This window comes from Bos mutus, chromosome 11 (genome assembly GCF_027580195.1).
Source record: "Bos mutus isolate GX-2022 chromosome 11, NWIPB_WYAK_1.1, whole genome shotgun sequence".
In the NCBI taxonomy this organism is placed as follows: Eukaryota; Metazoa; Chordata; class Mammalia; order Artiodactyla; family Bovidae; genus Bos; species Bos mutus.
The window spans coordinates 56,994,307-57,015,964 of NC_091627.1; the positions used below are offsets into that span (position 1 = coordinate 56,994,307).

Below are 21,658 nucleotides of genomic sequence, written 5' to 3' on the forward strand. Positions count from 1 at the left end.
GAAGCCCCCTAAGTGGCTCACATTGCTGAAAAGATCTGGCCCTTGATAGAAGCAGTTTGCTGACCCCTGCTCTAGATCATATGGAAGAAGCAATTTAAATGTTTGATCCTTTCTCCAGTTTTCAGTTGTTGTCCTATTATCCTGCAAAGGCGACCACTGAATTTTTTTTTTAATATTGTTACAGACTCATGGATGTAAACCTATTTGGTATAGTTCAACTGATACACAATTATTATCTTTATTGAAACTCAAATTGCCACATCTTTAGCCAGTGGGAGCCTCTTCAAGTTGGTTCCTGAGTTTTTGTGTATACAATCTTTGTGTATACGGTCTTTGATGCTTCCAGGATTACTGGTATGGTGTTCCAGGTTCATCTTGTGGATTTCCTGCTGTAGACCTGGGGCCAGATATTTCTAGGATCTCTGCTTCCTTTCAGTGAAAGATGTTATTTAGAGACCATAGTCTGAATGGTAAGGGTGCATATATAAAGCTCCTAAAGGGTGTTCTGTTTAATGTTATGAGTGCATTAACTAATCCGTAGAATTTGAAAGTAGAATGTGATAGCTGTGATTTTAAAACACATAGTCACTTTTGTTCTAAAAGTATGTATTGTTCTCTTTTTTTTTTTTGTATTTATTCATTTATTTAGCTGCGTGGGGTCTTAGTCGTGGCATGTGGCATCTTCTTCATTGCATCATGCAGGATCTTTCCATGCGGCACACGGACTCTAGTTGTGATACTTGGCTCAGTAGTTGCACCGTGCTGGCTCAGTAGTTGTGGCAGGCAGGCTTTCTAGTGTTGGCTTGCAGGTTTAGTTGCACCTTATCATGTAGGATCTTCGTTCCCCTCTGCAGGGATCGAACCTACGTCCTCTGCATTGGAAGGTGGATTCTTTACCACTGGACCACCAGGAAAGTCCTAATGGTCTCCATTTTTAATCCTCTTAATAATGTTGTTAATTAATCCTCCTATTTAGTAATTTTAGTTGTACATTAGAATTGTTTTCTATCTTTCATGCTTTTATTCTTTCAATAAAATATATGCTTATCTATTTCTGCCAACCGTTATCATTTCACTGGATAAAGCTCACAAGATTTCCACTCAGATTGCGTGTGGAATGCTTCCCTGTTTTTGAAAGGGTTTGTTCAGATAATGACAGCAAATCCAAACATGCTTCATTTCTCTGTTTCTCACATTGTGACACTAATTAGATATATTGGTCACCTCTGTGACCACATGCTCATCCATCAGGCAGAAGTACAGGTCTTCTGAAGACTGAAGCTGAAACTGAACAACAGATTTACACTGAATGCTGAGGCCAAATTTTTATATATTCCTAGGACCTACCTCACGGTTGCAAAGATTAAATAAAGTTTTTCAGGAGCATGTAGAACAATACTGCGTAGTATTGTAGTAAGGAGTACGTAGTAAGGACTTTGTTAAGGTAACCTTGTTATCAACTTTGGTGGCCTTGGCTTTTCAGGTCTCCCTAGCCCCTATGAAATTTAGTCTCTGTATTGTACCATTCCTTGTATGAACTTGTGTTCAGTTTTGGATTGCTGGTTTTCTAGAACCCATATCCTTAGCAGTCCTGGCTGTCGTATTTCCCTTTTGATCACCGTTGCCCCTAGCACAGTGCCTTGTACATAAAATCTGTACTATAGGGTTATTTGTGTGATTGCACTTCCCTCATTTTAACACATCATATATAATAAAATAAACAGCAAAAATCTGGCTTCCTCCTGAACATTGTTAGGCTAACAAGGGAAAATTATCATTCACTTCTTTCATGTATGATCTTTTAGTTTTTATTAATCATTTGGTATTATCTTTAATTAAGTACAAAGACTTTTCCAGACACATCACGTAGAGATCATTTTATCCACCGCTCTGTTTGGCTGCCAGTCTCTTGTCTCTCTCCTCAACAGTGGTAAAGCGAAGACCCTTTCCAAGGGGAAGAGAGATTCACGGTTTGTTGCCTTTGCAAATAACGAAAATGTTCGAGAGCCATGTGGCAAAACTGTTGCCGTTCACATCTTTCACATGAACTACTTCAGAAGGGCCTGGATGTCTCTCCCAGTTTGTAATCACACCAGTTCTTCCCAGCTTAGCACCTCCAGTCACCATGCACAGGTTACAGTGTCAAATTTGATGAAATCAGTAATCTTGCCAGTCTCCAAGTCAATCTGAATGGTGTCATTCACCTTAATGAGGGGATCGGGGCAACAGATGGTACGAGCATCCTGGGTTACCAGATGAGGGATTCCTTTTGTCCCCACAAATATCTTTCTTTGCACAATTTATACTTGGCTACCCCAGGTGTAATATGATAAATAGCAAAGCGACCCTTGGGGTCATAGATCAAACAAAAATTCTCTCCAGTCTTATCAATGCTGATGACGTTCATAAAACCAGCCGGTAGGTTATATCTGTGCGGACTTTGCCATTGATCTTAATGAATCGCTGCATGCAAATCTTCTTTACTTCATCCCCTGGTAGGGCATACTTAAGTCTGTCCCTTAGGAAAATGATTAGGGGGAGACATTCCCTCAGCTTGTGGGGACCGGCAGATTGTTAAGGGGTCAAACACACTGGTCAATTTATCCAGCATCCAATGGTTTTGGAGCTGCTATGAGTTTCAGGTGCTTCTTGGGACCCTGAGCCATGGCTGTGCCAGGCACAAAAAGAGCTCAGGTGTGATTTTTTTTTTTTTTTTTAATTTATTTGATTATGTCAGGTCTTAGTTGCAGCGTTCAGGCTTTTCTAGTTGTGTCGTGGGGGCTCAGGATTTGAGCCATGAGGGCTCTCTGGTTGTCGGGCGTGGGTTCTAGAGCAAGGGTCCCCCACCCTTGGGCCATGGTACCGATGTGGGGCCCATTAGGAACTGGACTGCACAGCAGGTGAGCAGCAGGTGATCAAGTGAAGCTTCATTTATAGCTGCTCCCCATCCCTAGCATTTTCACCTGAGCTCCGCCTCCTGTCAAATCAATAGTGGCTGCTGCTGCTGCTGCTAAGTCGCTTCAGTCGTGTCCGACTCTGTGCGACCCCATAGATGGCAGCCCACCAGGCTCCCCTGTCCCTGGGATTCTCCAGGCAAGAACACTGGAGTGGGTTGCCATTTCCTTCTCCAATGCATGAAAGTGAAAAGTGAAAGTGAAATCCCTGAGTCTTGTCCGACTCTTAGCGACCCCATGGACTGCGGCCCACCAGGCTCCTCCATCCATGGGATTTTCCAGGCAAGAGTGCTGGAGTAGGGTGCCATTGCCTTCTCTGAATAGTGGCATTAGTTTCTCATAGGTGCACGAATCCTACTGTGCTTGAATCATCCCCAAACCACTCAGGATGGGTAGAAAAATTGTTTCCCATGAAACTGGTCCCTGGTGCCAAAAAGGTTGGGTACTGCCATCTTAGAGCACAAGGGCTCTCTCTAGTTGTGGCTTTCAGACTTAATTGCCTGCCGCATGTGAGATCTTAGTTCCCTGACCAGGGATCAGCCCTGCATCAACAGCTTCTTAACCACTGGACCACCAGGGGAGTCCTGGGTGTGATCTTTGATAAGTTGATCACTGGTGGTTGATCCTTTTAATTTTCCTTTAAAAAAAATTTTATTTGGCTGCACTGGGATCTTCATTGTGGCACTCAGGATCTTTAGTTGCGGCATGTGGGAACTAGTTCCCTGACCAGGGATTGAACCCTGGCCCACTGCATTGGGAGCATGGAGTGTTAGCCACTGGACCACCAGGAAGGTCCCTTAATGTTACTTTTTATGAAGATTTCTTCAGTTCATCCCAGTTTAAGGCTGTACATTCTTTTAAAAATGAAGCAGATGTCTGTGCTGGAGACAGAGTTCCCACTGGTATGTAGTTGTGGACATTCCTTCATCTGTAATACTGGGGGTATGTTAGCAGTTGTAGAAGCCATATGTTTTCATAGGCTTTTGCCAAGGAAAATACTTTAGAATTACATTAGCAACTCCAAGGTATTTTGGCTTCTGAGAGGACACATGGTAGTTTTCCAATTATACAAACAAGAGCTTTTGTTTTATGCTGAAGTTTCTTACAGGCTCTGGGAACAATAGAGCCTCTATCAGCATTTCCCAGAGTAACTTCCTAGGGATGTTAAGAGGTAGTATTATTGTTTCATTTCTGCAAGATTTTAACATGCCGGTGTGGTCTCTTAGAGGGGAGTGTGCTATGCAGGAGTCCTCTGGCTTATTTGACCAAGGCTTTCCTTGTGTTTGGAGTACTACCATCCGCCCAGTGTCCCTCACCCCATGCACACATTTCACTTCATAGTCCCTGGCTCCCAGCCTTAGATGTGGTCCCTGATGCAAATGCTGAGCTCCCTGTACTTGAGCACATTGCTCTGCTGGTAAATATGTGACTTCACAATGATCCAATAGGCGCTTGTCTTCTTTGGAGCTTAACCTCACTGAAGAACTTGGGGAAAGGGCCTGTTTTCTATGGGGTTCTAGCACCAAGCATTTATATTTTTTCATTTATTTATTTTTGGCTGTGCTGGATCTTTGTTGCTACACAGGCTTGTCTCTAGAGAGTGGGGTTACACTCTAGTTGTGGTGCTCAGGCTTCTCACTGCAGTGGCTTCTTTTTGTTGCGGATCACGGGCTCTAGAGTGTGCGGGCTTTAGCAGTTGCAGTTTCCAAGCTCTAGACCAGTGCTTCCCTGGTAGCTCAGATGGCAGAGAATCTGCCTACAATGCAGGAGACCCGGGTTCGATCCCTGGGTTGGGAAGATCTCCTGGAGAAGGGAATGGCAACCCACTCCAGTATTCTTGCCTGGAGAATTCCATGGACAGAAGAAGCTGGTGGGCTACAGTCTGTTGGATTGCAAAGAGTCAGACACAACTGAATGACTCACACACACACACACACACACACACACACACACACACACAAGCTCTAGAGCACAGGCTCAATAGTTGTGGTGCATGGGCTTAGTTTTTCCTCAGCCTGTGGGATCTTCCCCGACCAAGGATCGAACCCATGTCTCCTGCTTTGGCAGGTGGATTCTTTGCCACTGTGCCACCAGGGAAGCCCAGCACCAGGCGTTTAGAAGGCTCTTCACAAATATTTGTTGGATGGGTGAAGGGTCTGTCGATCCCTTCATTCTGAATAGCATCTCACAGGACCAGAGCTCTAGCAAACCCACTTTGGGAACCATAGCTTGGTCTTCACTTTCAGTGTGAATAACTGGAATTCTGGTAGACCTTCATAATGCTACTGAATGTCCTCAGTGCATCCACCTAGCAAGGAAAACTGTCAACATTTTTAAAGATGAGGCTCAGTCTTTGAGCTCTTGTCTCAGTGGCACATAGTGAATCAGCTGGGATTGGAACCTTCATTTCCTGATACCTGTCCCTGGGCCTATTACCCCCAGACAGCCTGCAGCCCCCTCTCACATTGTTAGTTACATAAATGGGAGCTGGTGTTCAGGCCACGAGGGAGGGAGAAATCAGATGCCCCTTTGTGTACTCATTAACGCAGGCAGAACAAAAGGCCCAGCTTGGTTTCAAGTTTGGCTCACATGTGGTCCTCAGTGGAGATTATGATCTCAGGTAAATTAAAAACAAATGTTAAAGAAGTCATAATGAGGTAGACGGAGTTCAGGATTCTTGTTTTTCAACACTGGGGTAAACAGAGCCCTCTGTAAAGCAGACATTCACCTCCCCTCTTCCACTTTACCTCTCTGCCCATCATTATGATTACTGTTCACTTTTACTTCAGTTAGCCAGGCAGGTACGTGTGTACATACGGTGTCCTGTCAGTGCACTCAAGTTTGGTCACCCGTCTCCTTGCTTTTCTGAACCGGGCAGGTAGACATTTAGTTCAGTCTACTATCGCATCAAGTAAAAAGGGAATTGCACATTTGACAAAATGCCCCCTTCCTTGGGCAAGGCCCCCAGTGGCCTGCTCAAGGGAGCTCAAGGCCAACACATGAGGCAAGAGTACACAGGATCCCCCTGTGTTCTCCTCTTCCAGGCTGAGTTCCCAAGCATATTCTTGACTGGAGCTGGGGAGCCTTGGGGCCCAGTGATTTTACGCACTAAATGGGACTCTGTATGTCTGAGCCAAATTAAGTCTGCGGGCAGTCTTTACGAGCACAGTAACCGTTTTTACAGATGTAAAGAAGCTCAAAAGTACTGTGTATGTTTGTAGTCGCAGTCCCTGTAAAGTTTCCATGAGCACACTGCAAGGGCTCTGTCCACAGAAATTTAGTTCTTCTGTTCTCACCCTGCTTACCTCGTCACTCTGTCAAAGCACATGTCATATGAATGTGTGTGTGTGTGTACACGATTAATTCTCCAGTGGGGGCAGTTTTGTCCCCCAGGGGACAGTTGGCAATGTCTGGAGACATTTTTGGTTGTTACGACCTGGTGGTGGGGGCAGCGGGGAGTTACTACTAGCATCTCGTGGGTAGAGGCCAAGAATGCTGCTCAACGTCTTAAAAGGTACAGGATAGTTCCTCACAGCAAAAAAATTATCTTGCCCCAAAAGCTCATAGTGCTAAGGCTGCAAAACCCTGGTGTACAGACAACATAGTAGATCATACATGAATAAAACCATATGCATGTGTGTGTGTGCACATAAACATATGTGGCTATGTGCATGTGCACATATGTCATTATATGTGTATATGCATATAAAAGGGCTTCCCAGGTGGCTCAGTGGGTCAAGAATCCACCTGCCAATGCAAGAGCCAAGGGTTCGATCCCTGGGTTGGGAAGATCCCCTGGAGAAGGGCATGGTAGCCCACTCCAGTATTCTTGCCTGGAGAATTCCATGATCAGAGGAGCCTGGTGGACTATAGTCCATGGAGTTGCAAAGAGTTGGACACGACTGAAGTGACTGAGCACGCACACACATGATGCATATACATGCTGCACGGCATGGCCAAAAAAAGGGAAACATAGCAAGACTTGTACCTGAATTTCTCTTCTTTCTGAGCAGTACTTTTTTGCAGAGATAATAGTCTCTTTCTTGAGGGTGTTCAGTGTCCCAGAGGAGTATTGCATATATTAAGTCACTTAATCCTCAAAATGACCCTACTGGTGGGCACAGTGGTTATTCCTTCATTACTCTGGAGGAAATCAGGGCTCAGAGAGGCCAAGATCTTTGCCTGAGGCCACTCAGCCTTCCAGAGGCGGGGATCGATGTAGAACCCACTTTTGCTGGCTCCTCCCACAGGGCACCACCTCCCACTAGGCCATGTGGTGGTAGGAGGGGCTTTGTGAGTTTGGGGGACCTTGCCTGGACATGGCCAGTACAGTGGAGACGCTGAACGGGGTGGCCTGTGGGGCTCCTTCCAATGGTTGCATTCTGAGGCTGCAGTTTGGAAATGGTCAGTAGTGCCTGAGCATTGTCTCTGAGAAGCCCTGATCCTATGAACCTGAGACGCTATGAAACCTGTAGGGTTTTTTGGACTCACAGCCTCCTGCTGGGTCCATAGCACTGGCTTGGAGGCTTCTGGGGGAGGGGGGCAGGGGAGAGTAGGAGGGATGGTGGCAAGTCAGCCTGCCTGGGCCTGGGGAGCTGGATGGGTCAGGACAGGAGAGACCCTGCTGGTTTTCCTGCCTTTCCCTCCTTTCTCCCTCCTTTGCTGCCCAGGGAAGCCTGGGGCTTCATAGGAGATGATGGGGTGGCGGGGGGTGGGGGGGTGCAGTTGGTGGTAATTACTCACCGTGTGCACAGACAGTGGGTGTGGCCTGGTACCTCCAGGGAGGCTGAAAAGCTGGGGAACTCGATAAGAATGTGAGAGAATGTGAGACTTCCCTGGTGGCTCAGTGGTTAAGAATCTGCCTGCTAATGCAGGGGACATGGGTTTGATCCCTGGTCTGGGAAGATTCCACATGCCGCAAGGCAGCTAAGCCCATGGGCCACAACTACTGAGCCCTCACTCTAGAGCCCAGGAGTCGCAACAACAGAAGTCAGTGCTCCGCATCTGGAGAGTAGCTCTGGCTCTCCAAAACTAGAGAAAGATTGCACATAGCAATAAAGACACAGCACAGACAAAAAAAAATTTAAAACAAAGTGTTGGAGGAAAGCAAGCATTCTGCGGGAAGTAAGGAAGGTGTAGAGTAGCCTCTTGGGGGAGGGGGGAGGTTAGAGGTACATACTCTAGTATCCAAAGTATACAGTAGTCATGTACTGTTGTGAGAGTAGGACCGTAAGGAAGGCTGAGTACCAAAGAATTGATGCTTTCAAACTGTGGTGCTGGAGAAGACTCTTGAAAGTCCTTTAGAAAGCAAGGAGTCAAACCAGTCAATCCTAAAGGAAATCAACCCTGGATATTCATTGGATGGAATGAAGCTCCAATACTTTGGCCACCTGATGTGAGCAGCTGACTCATAGGAAAAGACCTTGATGCTGGAAAAGATTGAGGACAGGAGAAGCAGGTGACAGAGGATGAGATGGTTGGATGGCATCACTGATTTAATGGACACGAACTTGGGCAGACTCTGGGAGATACTGAGGGACAGGGAAGCCTGGCATCCTTGGGGTCCATGGGGTCACAAAGGGTCGGATGCGACTTAGAGACTGAGCAAGAACAATGACAATCCAAAGTATAAACAAGGAACCAGCCACACTGCCGTTTAAGCGCCTGCCTCGTGGGCAGCAGCTGGAAAGCTGGTGGCCACAACATCAGCCCAAAGGTTCCCTTAGCCTGGCCTCAGAACCCCAGGAGCTGAGCAATGAACAGGCTGCATTTTGCTGCCTTGTCCCCTCTTGCATGGGTGCTTTAGAATATAGGCGCCCATTGCCCTCTGTCTGGGACCTCTCTGTTTTTCTGGGTTTGGTACCCGAGGACCATCTACAGACTCCATGGGAAGCTGAAACCTACCTAGAGCTCCAGGGTCCAGCTTTCCTGAGAGCTGTTTCAGCACTTTTCAAATGTATTTTGCTGTGGAAAGATAAGAACCTGTTTAATGAAGTCTGGGACTTCCCTGTTGGTCTAGTGGTTAAGAATCCACCTGCCAATGCAGAAGACATGGATTTGACCCCTAGTTCAGAAGATCCCACATGCCACAGGGCAACTAAGCCCGTGTGCCACAACTACTGAGCCTGTGCCTGACAGTCAGAGAAGCCACCACTATGAGAAGCCCTCACACCGCAACAAAGACTGGTCCCAACTTGCTGCAACTAGAGAAAGCCCACGCACAGCAAAAAAAGACCCAGTGCATCCAAAACTAAATTAACCAATAAAATTTAAAAAATAAAAATAATGTTATCCAAATCCTGTGCTGAGAGGTTTGGGTACAGAGAGAAAGCGCCACCTTGCAAATCCTGAGAAAAATCATTGTGTCTGAATTGCCAAAATCACTCTAGGTTAGGCTAGCATAGTTTTGGGAGATGATAAAGATCCTTGTCTCCTTTTGGGGTGTAAAAAAAAACAAACCACAACACTCTGGGGTTTTCTACTCTTGATGCATCTTGCATTTGCATGTCCTGTGCTAATGAAATGTTGTCATGCCTCTCTGTAAGTGGATAATTGAGTAGAGCAGCATGCTAATTTCTCTCTCAGTCAGGCCTGCCATGAGGCCTGGCTCTTTGGAGATGGTCCAAAACCGAATAGCCGGAGCTCACCTTCGGGAGAGCCTCCTGGCACCAGAAGCCCCCCGCCACACCTTCCTGTCTGTCCTCCGAAGGTGGTTTTCCACCCTAAGAAAGATTGTCGTTATTGAAGGACCATGCCTTTAAATCTGCCTGCGTCTCCATCTCTGGTACAAATTGTCTTCCCTCCGGCGAGTTTCTGTCTCCGAGTTGGCTGTGAGGAGGTGGAAGTACAATCGGGCTTTGTGTTGGAGGAGGGCTCTGCAGCGCCCTGGAAGGTGGGATTCAGCCTTGTGTAAATAAATAGCAGGAGGCGCCCGCATAAGGCCAAGGGGATTCCTGGAACCGGAGAGAGGCTTGTGCCCGAGACCAGAAACTCTTTCTGGTATTTCTTCTGCAGCCTCTGCAGCCTCTTCCGCCCTCAGGAGCCTTTCGAATGGTCTATGGGAAGCCCTGGAGCCCGTTCTCTTGGAACCATTCTGGACTCCTGGAGCTCCTGGACCAACCACTGACCCTCAGGACCCCGGTCTGTACCCTTTTTGTGGTCTAGAGAGATGTGCCTTGCGCCTCAGGTTCACTCTGGGCTGCTCAGGTTGCCTAAGGAACCAGTGGGCAGACACACGCCTGCCCTGCTTCAGCTTTTCCTCACGCTTTATGCATCGGTCATTGTGCGCATGCCCAGTGAGGTCCTTTGCAGAAAGACCCCTGGAGGCTGAGACGGGCATCCGGTAGCTGCCTGCGTTTTGGAGATCTCATGGGGTGGGAAGGGAGGCAGGTTTGGCCATTGTACCACCTTCCGTATCGGGGCCTGCCCTCTTGACTGGTTTGGGGGCTGGGCCTTTTGCCATTCAAGAAGGGAGAAGCCCTGAGAAAATTAAAGGTCTTATTCAGGCTTTCTTGGCCCACGGCCATGGAAGCCTTGATGAAAGGGATGCCTGGGGAGAAGTGGGACATCTGGCTCCTCTCCAGGACCCCTCACAGCAGGCCTGGGCCGGGACCAGGCATCCCTCTGGCCCCGCTGCCCTGGCAGCGTCCTCCTGCCACGTCGGCCAGTTTCCTTCTGCCCCTCCAAGTCCTTCTCTGCTTCCTCTCTCCATCTGCCACTTAGGGGGCCAGCTTCCTCCCGCAGCATTTCTGCTGCTTCCCTGGGGTCTCGGCGCTCTGAGTGATGGTCACTGGGTTGCTGGGTTTCCGAGCTTGCCCGCCACCCTAAGGAGAGCTTTGCTGAGTATCCACACATGCTTGGAGGGATCCGGGACCCCCTCACGTGACGGGGGAAGGGTGTTACCCTTCTCTCCCTTATCTAGAGGTGGTGTTTTTGATTATTTTCTTTTTCATATTAAAACATAGTAGTAATAACAGTTTTACCCATTTGAACACATTTAGACTCATGTAAATAGACTCCTGTAATTCCACTGCTAGTTCCAAACCTCTAAAATCTCTGTGCTGCAACCACTTTGTAGTCATGCTGTCCCACCCACCTTTTTCCCCAGCCACCACTACTCTGTCCTCCAACATGCTCCCTAAGGATCTGTGGTTCACATCCACTGCATCTTCCCATAAATGTCACGGGCTTCCCAAATGGCTCTGTGGTAAAGAATCTGCCTGCCAGTGCGTGCCAACTGGAAACATTGGTTCAATCCTTGGTCAGGGAAGATCTCCTGGAGAAAGAAATGACAACCCACTCCAGTATTCTTGCCTGGGAAGTTCCATGGAGAGAGGAACCTGGTGGGCTCCAGTCCATGGGATCTCAAAGGGTCCAACGTGACTTAGCAACTAAACAACAACAATACATTTCACTGCTGCTGCTGCTAAGTCCTTCAGTAGTGTCCGACTCTGTGCGACCCCATAGAAGGTACCCACCAGGCTCCCCTGTCCCTGGGATTCTCCAGGCAAGAACACTGGAGTGGGTTGCCATTTCCTTCTCCAAGGCATGAAAGTGAAAAGTGAAAGTGAAGTCGCTCAGTCGTGTCTGACTCTTAGCGACCCCATGGACTGCAGCCTAGCAGGCTCCTCTGTCCATGGGATTTTCCAGGCAAGAGTACTGGAGTGGGGTGCCATTGCCTTCTCCGGTACGAGGTAAAAGATGACAATGAAGTCTACTCAAAATCTCTACCTTCCTTTGTACTTTATTATGATCGAGCTGAGCCCTGAGCACTTCTCCAATTCAGCATCAACCCAGCCTTCTTCCTCCCGATTCTCAGCTGCCTCTGTGCATCAACGTTTTTTATCTATTGCAACCCTGTTCTCCTGCTCATTGTAAAAATGCCTCCCTTAGCCCAGTGCTTCAAAATTATGTATTATAGGAAGAAACAGATGAAGTCTAAGTTGAAAAGAATGTTGTGTGTAACAATAACCTTAGGCTGGAGATCGCCCAAGGGAGAAAGACAAGTTGAAAAAAAAAGTGCGCAGGAAACCTTGACAGTGGATTTGAGCTCATCTTTTTGATGTCTTGGTGCATTTTTTGTTTGTTTTAAGTTAAGAGGCTTAATTTTATTCCAGAAGATCGTTTGCTAGTCATTTGTATTGAGAACCCACAAATCATTCCTGTTTAATTGGAGTAAGACAGGGTGTGGTTGTTGAGGGCTGTCTGGGCTCCCCAAGCCCATGTGGAAGAATTGCGCCACAGACGTGTTCCATCAGCTCGCAGACATATGAATGCCTTTACTGGGCTGACTTTGGGGAACATGCCAGCATCCTTCTAGCTAAGGATTTGCCAACCACCTTGCCCTCAGACTTCCCCTGTCCGCATCCTTCTGAGTACTGTGACAGCCTTGACTCGCAGAAAGTTTTCTCATTTAATGAAGTGTTGATTCCAGAGTCTCCAGGAGAAGTTACAGTTGCCCAATTTCCTGGTAAATTTCCAGGTTCCTTGGTGGTTTGGAAGCAGGGTATATTTTAGGGTAAATAAAGTCTATAAAATGTGATTTGGGTGCTTGGTTTGCGGTGCCAGGGCTTGAAGTGATTGGCCCTTGTGAGACAGGAACTGAAGACAGTCTGAAGGCGGTGGTCTTCTCTAAGTCAGGTTCTGAGCTATGAGTGAGGGGAGGTATGCCCAGGTGGGTGGGGCTGGTTCCCTGCGCTCCAAGCCCTCCCTCCAGCCCAGGACCTGCCCACCTCCTGGGATGGGATGGTTCACCGCCAGGGAAGGAGTGACTTCCATGTGCAAAGAACCCTACAGCCCTGTTATCCTGGTCTTTGTGGGGATCCCTGTTAACACGTGAAGCACACGGGACATACAGCAAGTCCCCATTTGTACCCTCGTGTGTGCGTGCATGTTCAGTTGCTTCAGTCGTGTCTGACTCTTTGTGACCCTATGGACTGTAGCCTGCCAGGCTCCTCTGTCCATGGGATTATCCAAGCAAGAATACTGGAGTGGGTAGCCTTTTCCTCCTCCAGGAGATCTTCTTGACCCAGGGAGCAAACCTGGAGCTCCTGCACTTGTGCAGATGCAGCTTATGTGAAAGGCTGAGAATGAAGTTCCACACTGCGGGATGAGGGTTTGTGGTGATGAACTTGGGCAGGGGGGCTGCACTCTGGGGCAGCCCCTTGGCTAGGTTGGTGCTGGACTCTGGCCTGAGAGCAGGAACGAGACCTGGAGGGGGCCTGGGCCTGGTGGGGTCCTTCAGGGAGAACTCCAGCTCCTGGATCAACCTTCCGGGTGGGAGCCAGGTGAGTACCCCTTGTGGGAGACAGAGGCTGAGGGTCTAAGTAGGCAGGCCCAGCAAGGCAAAGCAGTGGTGGACCACAGGCCTGGCAGACTGCCCTCAGAAACAGGTGGAGCTCAGAGCCAGGAGTGCCCCTGAGGTTAAGAATTACCCATCAGAGATGCTAAATTTATAGAACTGTGGGTCTAGATTCAAGCTCATCCCCTACTCCTAGGTGTTTATTAAAAGAGAAGTTCTTAGGGAGTCTGGGATGGACATGTACACACTGCTGTATTTAAAATGGATAACCAACAAGGACCTACTCTATAGCACAGGGAACTCTGCTCAATGTTATGTAACAACCTAAATGGGAAAGTAATTTGTAAAAGAATAGACTCATGTATATGTATAACTGAATCACTTTGCTATACGCTTGAAACTGTCACAATGTTGTTGATCAACTATACTCCAATATAAAATAAAAAGTTGAAAACAAAACAGAGTTACCCATCAGAATTCCAGGGAACCCGTGGTAAGTTCACATGCCTAATACAGGTGCCCAGAATCTCTAGCTTGTGGAGCTCTGAAATATGTACTTACTAAGAGTTCCCTTTTAAATGTTGGTGCATAGATCATATAGAGACCCCCCTGCCTGGGGCAGACGTGGGATCTGGAGGCTGCTCTGTGGGTACCAAGAGAGCTGGGCCCACGTGGTCAGTGAGTGAACAAGGAGGTGGGGCAGTGCCTTACCCAAACCAGGCAACCCTTCTTAAATCCCTGATTCGCAGAGCAGTGGTCTCACATTTTCTCAGTCTCTGCAGATGTGTTATCTCCTCTATTTCTGGCTGAACAAAATCATTTCAGCCTAGCATGGATCAAGCCTTTCCACGCTCTTTTGTCCTGATGGAAGATACTCCTGTTTCTCCTTTAAGATCATGTCTGGGGTCACCTTCTGTTGCTTTAGGGATGGTGTCTTGACCCCTTGTTCCCATATGCACCTCAGTTGGGGTATTCCCATTTTAACAGCTATCTGTTTATTTCTGGAATGAGGCTAGGCTTCTGGAGGTCTAGATACTGGTCTCGGGTTCATCTTTGAGTTCCTGGCATGTAGGAGCTTCATTTATTATTGTTAAGTCATGTCTGACTTTTTGTGGCCCCGTGAACTACAGCATGCCAGACTTCCCTGTCCTTAACTATCTCTCGGAGTTAGCTCAAACTCATTTCCATTGAGTTGATGATGCCATCCAATCATCTTATCCTCTGTTGCCCCTTTCTCCTCTTGTCCTCAATTTTCCCAGCCTCAGGTCTTTTCTAATAAATGAGTTCTTCGCATCAGGTGGTCAAAGTATTGGAGCTTCAGCTTCAACATCAGTCCTTCCAATGAATATTTAGGAGCTTCATAACCAAAGCACATTGAATTAATGTTTTAGTGAAAAGGCAAAAGTCTTTTTAAATTTCCTCCCCTCTTTGTCACCGTCCTGCTGTTCATGAGAATTACTCATTCACCCAAACCCAGTAAAGGCGGCTGTGGTCTGGACCTAGAAACCAGCCCCAGGCAACCCCCAGCACACTCCTGAGAACCACTAAGATAAACATGGAGTGCACTCTCACCGAATTCTGAGAAGGAAAGGCCGTCAAAGGTCATAGGGTCCAGAGGCTCTCAACCCGGGCTACACATTAGAATCATCTGGGGAGCTTTTAGAAATTGCTCTGGCCCAGCCCCCACCCCCAAGATTTTTATTTGGCTGGTCTGGGGTGGGGCTCGGGTTTGGGTGAAATTTTCTTAAAGCTCCACAGGGGCTTCTGTTGTACAGCCAAATTTGTGAACCACTGCTCTAGGCCAGAGTTCCTCGCTGAATATTTGAATCAAAGGATTAAAGCAATCTCTGCCTGGTGAGTTGATGGCTCCTCCAAAGCCCATGGGCTGGAGGTAGGTTCACCAACAGTGACCCCAGGATTCTCTGAGCCAGTCCATCATCCAGTCCTGTCCTTCTTGATGACAGACTTGGCCTCGATCATCCTTCCTGCCCAGGGACCAGAAACCAACTCTGATTAGAACGTAATTTCACACTGATGAGTGGCACATAAGAAACAGAGTTGGATGGGCTCTGAGTGAAGGCTTTCCTGTTTTCAAGCCATATATGTGACTCTGAATGTTATTAACTTGCCAGGACAGCTGTGACAAAGTGCCATGCACGGGTTGGCTTAAACAACAGAAATTTATTGTGTCACAGTTTTGGGGACTAGAAATCTGAAACGAAAGTGTTAACAAGCCTGGTTCCTTCTGAGGCTGTGAGGTAGCATCTCCCCGGCCTCTCTCCTTGGCTTCCAGATGTTGTCTTCTCCCTGTGTCCTCAGAGCTTCCCTGGGTATGCGTCTGTGTCTAAATACCCGCCCCGCCCCCCACCTTTAGATACCAGACATACTGGATTAGGACCCACTCCAACGACCTCCTGTTAACTTGATTCCCTCTGGAAAGACCCTGCCTCTAGACAAAGTCATACTCTGAGGTGCCACTGGTTGTAAAGAATCTGCCATGGGTTTGATCCCAGGGTTGGGAATATTCCCTGGAGGAGGGCATGGCAACCCACTCCAGTATTTTTGCCTGGAGAATGCCATGGACGGAGGAGCCTGGAAGGCTACAGTCTATGGGATCGCAAAGAGTCGGACATGGCTGAATGACTTAGCATGCACGCCTCTTCAGCTGACTCAATCAACATGAGTTTGAGCAAACTCTGGGACATAGTGAAGGACAGGGAAGCCTGGCATGATGCAGTCCATGGGGTCATAAAGAATGGGATTTAGCTACTGAACACACCTCTTCAACCTCGAACTACTTTCCAAGTTTTCCACCTTAGCTGCAGCTGTTTTTTGTTTTTTTTTTAAATATTTATTTATTTTTGGCTGTGTCTTAACTGTAGCATGTGGGATCTTTCCTTGAAGAGCGAGGGCTCAGTATTTGTGGCACACAGACTTAGTTGCCCCGAGGCAGGTGGGATCTTAGTTCCGTGACCAGCGATTGAACCCCTGTCTCTGCATTGGAAGGTGGATTGCTAACCAGAAGGAAGGGAACTTCACCAGGGAAGTCCCTTAGCTGCAGCATTTAATCTGTAAAGCTGATCGTATAGTTTTTCTTTATATCTATTCCCACTCTCAAATCACACAGAGCATGAAGCTCAGGGCTGGTGATTTCTCAGCATTAATGGCTGTCTGGGGAGGCCTTACAAATAGCTGTGAAAAGAAGAGAAGTGAAAAGCAAAGGAGAAAAGGAAAGATACAAGCATCTGAATGCAGAGTTCCAAAGAATAGCAAGGAGAGTTAAGAAAGCCTTCCTCAGCAATCAATGCAAAGAAATAGAGGAAAACAACAGAATGGGAAAGACTAGAAATCTCTTCAGGAAAATTAGAGATACCAGGGGAACATTTCATGCAAAGATGGGCTCGATAAAGGACAAAATGGTATGGACCTAAGAGAAGCAGAAGATATTAAGAAGAGGTGGCAAGAATACACAGAAGAACTGTATAAAAAAGATCTTCACGACCAAAATAATCACGATGGTGTGATCGCTCACCCAGAGCCAGACATCCTGGAATGTGAAGTCAAGTGGGCCTTAGAAAGCATCACTATGAGCAAAGCTGGTGGAGGTGACGGAATTCCAGTTGAGCTATTTCAAATCCTGAAAGATGATGCTGTGAAAGTGCTGCACTCCATATGCCAGCAAATTTGGAAAACTCAGCAGTGGCCACAGGACTGGAAAAGGTCAGTTTTCATTCCAATCCCAAAGAAAGGCAATGCCAAAGAATGTTCAAACTACCACACAATTGCACTCATCTCACACGCTAGTAAAGTAATGCTCAAAATTCTCCAAGCCAGGCTCCAGCAATATGTGAACCATGAACTTCCAGATGGTCAAGCTGGATTTAGAAAAGACAGAGGAACCAGACATCAAATTGCCAATATCTGCTGGATCATGGAAAAAGCAAGAGAGTTCCAGAAAAACATCTATTTCTGCTTTATTGACTATGCCAAAGCCTTTGACTGTGTGGATCACAATAAACTGTGGAAAATTCTGAAAGAGATGGGAATACCAGACCACCTGACCTGCCTCTTGAGAAACCTGTATGCAGGTCAGGAAGCAACAGTTAGAACTGGACATGGAACAACAGACTGGTTCCAAATAGGAAAAGGAGTATGTCAAGGCTGTATATTGTCACCCTGCTTATTTAACTTATATGCAGAGTACATCATGAGAAATGCTGGGCTGGAAGAAGCACAAGCTGGAATCAAGATTGCCAGGAGAAATATCAATAACCTCAGATGTGCAGATGACACCACCCTTATGGCAGAAAGTGAAGAGGAACTTAAAAGCCTCTTGACGAAAGTGAAAGAGGAGAGTGAAAAAGTTGACTTAAAACTCAACATTCAGAAAACGAAGATCGTGGCACCTGGTCCCATCACTTCATGGGAAATAGATGTGGAAACAGTGTCAGACTTTATTTTGGGGGGCTCCAAAATCACTGCAGATGGTGACTGCAGCCATGAAATTAAAAGATGCTTACTCCTTGGAAGGAAAGTTATGACCAACCTAGATAGCATATTCAAAAGCAGAGACATTACTTTGCCAACAAAGGTCTGCCTAGTCAAGGCTATGGTTTTTCCAGTGGTCATGTATGGATGTGAGAGTTGGACTGTGAAGAAGGCTGAGCGCCGAAGAATTGATGCTTTTGAACTGTGGTGTTGGAGAAGACTCTTGAGAGTCCCTTGGACTGCAAGGAGATCCAACCAATCCATTCTAAAGGAGATCAGCCCTGGGATTTCTTTGGAAGGAATGATGCTAAAGCTGAAACTCCAGTAATTTGGCCACCTCATGCGAAGAGTTGACTCATTGGAAAAGACTCTGATGTTGGGAGGGATTGGGGGCAGGAGAAGAAGGGGATGACAGAGGATGAGATGGCTGGATGGCATCAGCGACTCAATGGACAGGAGTTTGGGTGAACTCCGGGAGTTGGTGATCGACAGGGAGGCCTGGTGTGCTGCAATTCATGGGGTGACAAAAAGTCAGATACAACTGAGCGACTGAACTGAACTGAGCACTAACTTGCCAGGTTCCTGACATCTGGTCCCCCGGTTCTGGGTGCACTTGGAGGATGATGGTTTATGTTCAGGCCTCCCCAGAGACGGTATATTTCCTCACAGTGGCAGGAGCTAGATGAAGAGGTGAGCTATGTAGGGTGAGCCTCCCTGCCCCAGGTAAAGGCTGGAGTCAGGTGCTGGTGTTAAACATTGGTTTGAGTGGATGCGTGAAAATCTATCAGAAGGGGGCTCTGTGTTGGTGGTGGGATGTCTTTGGAATGCACGTACGTTATTATGTGTAATATATGTAAATGGTAAATGGTGAGGGAATGATGGGGGTGTGGATGGGAAGTATGTTTCATGGCCCTGCAAGTCATATATCAGCTGCTCACTCCTGAGGTTCTTTTTCTGTTTTTTTTTTTTGTTTGTTTTTGGATTTTAAACTTTTTAATTAAAGAATTTTTTTGATAAATGTATAGTTGATTTTCAGTATAATTCAGTTATGTACATATGTATGTATATGTGTATATTCTTTTCCAGGTTCTTTTCCATTATAGGTTATTGTAAGATATTGAATATACTTTCTTGTGTTGTACAGTAGGTCCTGTGGTTAATCTGTTTTATATACAGTACTGTGTTTCTGTTAATCCCCAACTCCTATTCATTTATCTCTCTCCCCACTCCTTTCCCCTTTGGTAACCATAAGCCTGTTTTCTACGTAAGTGAATCTTTTTCTGTTTTTTTAAAATAAGTTCATTTGTACCACTTTAAAGATTCCATATGTTTAAGTGATGTCGTATGATATTTGTCTTCCTCTGCCTGACTCCATGTGGTAGGATAATCTCTAGGTCCATCCGTGTTGCTACAAATGACATTCTTTCATTCTTTTTATGGCTGAGTAATATTTCATTGTGTATATGTACCCCATCTTCTTTATCCATTTATCTGTAAAAGCTGGAGTCAGGTGCTAGTGTTAAACATCGGTTTGAGCGGATGCGTGAAAATCCATTGGATGGAGGCTGTGTGTTAGTGGACATTTATCTGTTGATGGACACTGAGGTTGCTTCCATGTCTTGGCTACTGCAAACAGTGCGGCAATGAATATTGGGGTGCACGTATCCTTTTGAACCATGATTTTTTTCGGGATATATGCCTAGGAGTGGGATTGCGGGATCGTGCTAACTCTCGTTTTTTGAGGAACCTCCATACTGTTCTCCAAAGTGGCTGTATCAGTTTACCTTCCTACCAACAGTATAGGTGGGTTCCCTTTTCTCCACACCCTCTTTTGCATTTGTTACTTGTCGACTTTAATGGTGGCGATTCTGACCAGTGCGAGGTGATACTTTATTGTAGTTTTTGATTTGTATATCTCTAATAATTTGTAATGTTGAGCATCTTTCCATCTGTGTGACCATCTGTATATCTTCTTTGGAGAAAAGTCTGTTTAGCTCTTCTGCCTATTTAAAAAAATTTTTTTATATTAATCCCTGCTGCTGCTGCTGCTGCTAAGTCGCTTCAGTCGTGTCCAACTCTGTGCAACCCCTGAGACGGCAGCCCACCAGGCTCCCCCATCCCTGGGATTCTCCAGGCAAGAATACTGGAGTGGGTTGCCATTTCCTTCTCCAGTGCATGAAAGTGAAAAGTGAAAGCGAAGTCCCACAGTTGTGTCTGACTCTGAGCGACCCCATAGACTGCAGTCCACCAGGCTCCTCTGTCCATGGGATTTTCCAGGCAATATTAATCCCTATAAACTATTTATACATTTGGGAGATTGCTACTTTGTCAGTTGTGTTGTTTGCAAATATTTTCTCTTATTCTGCAGGTTATCTTTTCATTTTGTACCCCTGAGGTTCTTAACATGAGGCTACCCACAGACAAAATTCAAGGGTGGCTCCAAAAGCTTTGATGGAAAAAAGTTACGTTTTATTTTCACTACCTGAAAATTTGCATTTCCTTCTATCGGGAATGTAGACAGCAAACCTTGGTGATGTTAGCTGTACCATGATTGCCACCAGTAGGAACTGCTGAGATTTTGTTTTAATGTTTGAGATACTTCAGATACTTTCAGATACCTTGAATCTCTTGATGTATCATTATCCTCATCGGTACTTCAAAGTTAAGGTGGCTGTGGTACTCACCACATATTTATTTTTTAATATTTATTTGGCTGCCCTGGGTCTTAGTTTTGGCACTTAGATCTTTGATCTTCATTACAGCATGCGGAGGGGCTTCCCTGGTGACTCAAATGGTAAGGAATCTGCCTGCCAATGCAGGAGACTTGGGTTCGGTCCCTGGGGCCCGAAGATCCCCTGGAGAAGAAAATGGCAATCTACTCCAGTATTCTTGCCTGGAAAATCCCATAGACAGGGGTTGGGCTACAGTCCATGGGGTCACAAAGAGTCAGACATGACTTAGGGACTAAGCATGTGGGATCTAGTACCCTGGCCAGGAATCGAACCTGGGCCTTCTGCATTGGGAGGGTCTTATCTACTGGACCACCAGGGAAATCCCTTACCACTAGGTCTTATTTAACGTGTTAATTACCAGAGCACAGTTTTGAAATATTTTGATAGCTGTGTGTTTCTGTAGCCGGTTTCCTGGGTAATGCCATGTATTTAGTTTGTGCACTTATTATTCCGAGGAGGGTCCACAGGCTTTTCCAGGCTGCCGGCGAGGGTGGGGGTCTGTGGCACTGAAGAGGTTTAGAAACCTTGGTTTGTGTTTGTCGTAACCCCTCATGGTCCCCAGTGGGTGGGTAAATCCTACAAATGGAAATAGTTCTGGCTACAGTCTTGACAATCACTGACTTAGTTAATATTTGTAAACTTTTATTTTTGGTTTCTTGGACTAAGCTGTGTATACACATGCACTCACATGGACTTGGACCCATCTTCCCTTCAAAGACATCAAGGATTAGGAAGACATTTTAGAACAAGCCCAGCCTTAAGTTTGCCCTTCAGTCCTGTTGGGTCCTGCTTGGGGAAGCCGGTCCCTGTCTCATGGGAGTGGGACTGAGAGTGGCTTTTGGCGAAATAACCATGTTCTCTTCCCAGAGCTAAATACACAGGGGCGTGTTCTTCTTGGTCACTCTGGAAATGCACAAGCTTTGCATTCATGCCTGAGCTGCCCTTGGAGAAGAGAGCTGGCCTCGGAGGATCCTTTCCAGGTCACCTGGAAAAACAACATGGAGCCAGCTCACAGACCTGGGGGTGTGAAGGTGATTTAATCGAAGGGGATTAGGGTTCACTTTTCACTTTTCTTTCAAAATAATTAGACTCATAGGTGGTTGCAGAAAAAGTGTATAAGGGTCCTGGGAACTTTTCCAACAATTTGTCCCTGGATAACAACTTATAAGGGCTTCCCAGATGGC

At 46.5% G+C, this 21,658-nt stretch overlaps 1 protein-coding gene and 1 pseudogene across 2 annotated transcripts in view; one reads left to right on the top strand and one right to left on the bottom strand.

Annotated features, from left to right (window-relative positions):
* TCF7L1 (transcription factor 7 like 1) overlaps nt 1-21,658 on the top strand; it is a 202,993-nt gene that overhangs the window by 19,149 nt on the left and 162,186 nt on the right. The window lies entirely within an intron of this gene.
* On the bottom strand, nt 1,754-2,666 carry LOC102280191 (small ribosomal subunit protein eS4, X isoform-like; annotated as a pseudogene).